Source organism: Sinohyriopsis cumingii, unplaced genomic scaffold, assembly GCF_028554795.1.
Source record: "Sinohyriopsis cumingii isolate HCF-2022 unplaced genomic scaffold, ASM2855479v2 utg000622l, whole genome shotgun sequence".
Taxonomy (NCBI): Eukaryota; Metazoa; Mollusca; class Bivalvia; order Unionida; family Unionidae; genus Sinohyriopsis; species Sinohyriopsis cumingii.
In genome coordinates, this window is record NW_028315918.1 from 1,285,817 (window position 1) to 1,290,748 (window position 4,932).

Below are 4,932 nucleotides of genomic sequence, written 5' to 3' on the forward strand. Positions count from 1 at the left end.
CCAGGACTTATATTATCTATTGATTTCGGAAAGGTTTTTGTTTCCATTTATTGAACTATTATTATGAAAACATTTAGTTATTTTGACTTATTAAGATTCACTGAAAATCTTGTGAACTTTTTAAGAATACCTTGAAAATGGTAAACATTTAGTGAAGTTTTTTAAAATGCAGCTACTAAAACAAATCATGATTTACGTTTTACACTGTTCTTATTATACTAAAAGGAATGTGGTTTCAACAGGACATAGCAAACCTATTATACTAAAGGGAATGTGGGTTCAACAGGACCAAACACACATATTAAACACAGACATAAGCTTGACCTGGAAAACTTCAAGCATGAAATTGAAGCGCGTTGAATCAGGCAATAAAAAGTATTGATGTATGCAAGAAGATGAGTGCTTATTTAATTTAAAAATTGAAAATTTGGTAACGAATGAGTAGATTTGTCTTTATGCAAAAAGAGTATTAATTTTAATATATACATATTTTGTTATTTTATTATACACATATTTGTGTGTTTATATATTTGTAAAATAAATTAACTTTGCAAATAATTGTTGCACTCCGATTGTCCATAAGACATGGCTTACTGTAATCACACAATACAATCTTGTATATTTTTAAAAACTTTTGAACACGCCTGCCAAGGATCCAAATGGAAATGTACCAATTCGAATACTACTAGTACCCTTATTTACAGATAGAAGCTCTTCAGAGTTGGAAAGCAGTTTTAAGATACTCAGGTACAAGAAGCTGAAAATAGTATTGTCAAGTGTTAATTAGCTTGCCTGCTTATTAGCTTGTTTTATCATAATTTATTGTCTCTTGCCCCTGTATATAATTACGTTAAATCCGTGTATCATGTTATAGTTTGGTGACACATCCCACACAGCTGTCTTCATTTGAATAAAGTATCAAATGTTGAAAAGAAGGCGAAAATAGGTCCACTGTATCGCATGAGTTTGACATACACTAAATTCATAGGAAAAACGTATTTGTTAGGGATTGAACGCATTGGCGTTGAATTTAAAATTAAAGTCATTTTTCCCACGAAAGACCTAAGAAACCAATAGCCGAAAAACACAAATTATAATAATAATTTCTGACTTTCAGATATTAGACACTGACAACACTATAAAAAAATTAAATACAGAAACGGCAAAAATTGCACAGTGCATTAATATTGCCTTCTCTTTCACGCAATCTGACTAAGGTATACATCTTTTTATGGTAATTTGGTAAATTCCAATATTAGTTGAAAGGCTTTTAAATATATGTAAAAAAAAAACTCTTTAAATGCCTTCAGATGATGACTGCTTATTCATAAAGAGTAGTGGTGAATACTGCTCAGTAGGATAGTAGGTGTGAGTACTCTCCAGTAGGCGTAGATTATGGTCAGTGGGTTGTGGGTGCTTGATCTGAGATCAAGAGATGGGCCATTTTGTTACTGACCATAACCCATACCTACAAACCAGCACTGAGTGCTATAATCAATACCCAGAATTTCTCACCAATACGTCGTCTTACTGACAGGCACTTAGGCTCACTAACCAAAACAGTGTTACCTATTATCGCACACTTTTAATGACCAACCTACTGTCGTAATGGCCATCACCCACAACTACTTAACAATACATAATCTTACCGACCGGCACCCATATTTACTAATCAACGCCCATGTCTACTTTCTTCTGGAAATGCTGTTCGCAGCATATTTTCATTTATATACAATGAATTGACATTACGTACGAAAGATTCCTTGACAATAATTAAGTAGTACTATCAAATATAATTACAATTCATTTCACTCTATTTAATATATGAACATATCTACTTGTGTGAAAGGGGGTGTAAACTATTTAACAGGTATGATAACCAATATTCACCCTTACCAACAAATGATTATTCTTATCACTGAACACTCACCATTACAAAACAAAACAGAATGAGGGGAAAGAATAGGTGAATGTGTTGATTACTAACACAAAATCATACATACATCACGTCCTACACGACTATAAGAGATAATAGCGTTATTCAAAATATCTTTGGCAAATTCCGAGACTAGTCTGGGATTAGACACATGAAAAACAATTGGTAATAGTGTATGCTTGTATGTGTGCGTGTCTGTATGTGAACATTATGTATCATGAAAGATAAGGTCATGAACTGTTTTTGAAATGTGAATATATTTGTGTTGTACCTTGAAATAAAACAAAGGAACAAAACAAAACATGAAATTTGTTCTTTAAAATGTCAAACTATTTCCTTGCACTATGAAATAAAACTATAAAAATGTAATGTAAATACGTTATTGTTACAAGGTGAACAAAATAAAAATATTTTTAAATATCTCTTGTTCTTGGTGATTGTTTCAGAATATTTCAAAGTACACGAAAGTTAAGGCTGCATCCTTTGCTCTCAAAGTGATTGAAAAAGGTCAGGTCATCCATGCCAAGAGGCATGGTATCTTTGCCATCATTTTATGATACTTATTCCTGGATCTAGTGCTTCAGGCAAAACGAAGTTGTCAAATGCGTGAGCGAATACGAATCACTTTGGTTATATCGCCCTTCACAGGGTATCGTGTGGTATTACAGAGAACAAGACTCACGCTAATATTTTCGTTTACAGAAAGCCACAAATCTCACTTTACATGAAAAAATACTCCATGTATATTGCATACCTGAAATGCGCATAAGTGTTGCCGTTTTCAAACTAGTACAGAAAAGTTTACATCTCTCTCTCTCTGTCTCTCTCTCTCTCTCTCTCTCTCCTACGTCGGCTTTAACTCTTGAAACGTCTCTGTGTATTATTTATTAACATTCCATTCGGCAAGAACAACGCATACACCGCCCAAATAGTGAATATGCACTCTATTGTTGCACTGCAAGGTCTATACGTAACTTTTTTTATTTTCATGTTTGCACTGTCAAACATTGAAAGCTCTATTTCAAAATATAATGACAAGGGAATAGTTTTTATTTTCTACTGCAAACATAAACACTTAACACCCATATGTATGAAAACTTAAAATCAGCTGAGTAAACGTTGATATCCGAAACAAGGTCAGAATAAGACGTACAGTGAAGAACCTATACCCTTCAAGACATGCAAGAACCAAGAAAGTCAGAAGACAGAGAATAAAAATAAACCATACCAGCAAAGGAATTCAAATACAAAAGCTACAGACAGTGAAAACAATGGAAGAAAATGTACTTTTGTTATAGTGATAAAATTTTATCGTGACTCTGATTACAAGAGAAAATACGAAAGAAAGAAACGCGTTATTTTTTTTTTTTTTTCTTGATTTGCTTTTCTTGCTTAAGATACAGAATCCTACAAACGATTGAATCATAGTGAAAGGGGTTTAAATTTGCTTGATTTGGCAGTCATTGAGCAAAATCTATTTCGTAAGAGCTATAAGTTGCCCTGAAAAGTAGCATTAGATGGTTTCTTTCTAAACAGAAAGAACTTATAGACCTGAAATCATCAAAATCAACCGTGTTAATCCATTCCTATAACCAGGTCCTACTTCTCAAGCTGCCCTTAACAATGCTATCCAAATCCTTTACACACGCACACACACAGGTCTGAAAAGAAAAAGCGCGCACTAGAAAAAATAAAACTACTTAGAATATTGGTGATCAGCTGCCGCGCAGCAATACTTAGAATGGTTTAACTTGGTCTGAAGACTATCCGACATCGCGTGCTGTTGCTTTCTTATGCTTACAACGGTGCCATCATCAACTCTCGTGATGCAGCTTTCGACTGAAATCGGTGGGCCCACGGACGTAGCCGATCAACATCGGAATAATTCGTACACATGTAAAAAAAAATGACTAGGTATCTCAATTCGAGGGAGAAATTGCAATGCTCATAATGTATTGAAACGTCAATATTATATGGTTTTAATGGGACCCAACTAAGTTTAGGGCCAATATCTTTCAACATTCAGTATTATTCAGATGATTTGGCATATACGACATTTTTCATGTAACGGCGGCATTGGGGCTTTACAAAACCGAATTAATGTTAACAAACAATACCGATATTGCATAAAATAATTTACCCCTTAGTGGGAAAATTTGGCATACATTTCAGGCCAAAGTACTGCTTCCTTGTGTTTGCTAATTCAAGTTGGTCGCACATAGACTTAACAGATCACAAAGACGATATTGTTTGGCGTGTGCATACTATAAAATAATGCCCTGGAATTAAATAAAAGATTTTTGTATAACATTCAGGTTTTCTCTGCCAACATTATGTACAACCTTGTACAGGTTATGCACACAAGTAAAAAAAAATTATAAATGGAGTATGAACTGCACCAGAAACGGGGTAGTCTGTTCGTCATATATGTTAATCCTGCACTAAGTGGGAATTCTAAGTTTTACGTGCATAGCTCAATTAAGCTTTTACATGGAGTGCACGAGCATATTGTAGCACACCTGTATTATTCGTGACAGTCACATTATCTGCTTTATTTTGTTTTCAAAAATAATTTCCTTTGAATAAATGCATAGACTATTCAATATTATTATATAAGGTGCCGTCGGATTTATGCAGATCTGTAGTACTAGTAGTAATAGCACCTGCAACAATACTTATTGTTACTGTTGTACTTATAATTGAAGTACTAGCATTTCTAAGAGCAATAACATTAGTACCAGTTGTCTATCTATCAATACGCTGATGCAGTCAGACTTGACTATTAAGCAACGGTTTGTGTGTAGTCAAGAATGCAGAAAGGAAGGTATCAGTAAGACAGACAGAAAAGTAATAATATAAATAGGTACAGGTTATTGAAAGAGTGTTAGTTTACGCTTTCGACCCTTCATCTCAGACCAATTGACTATCATGGCGGCGGCGAAATAAATGAAAATAAATCGACACAACCATGAAAATCAATAGCTCGTACCTGTTGC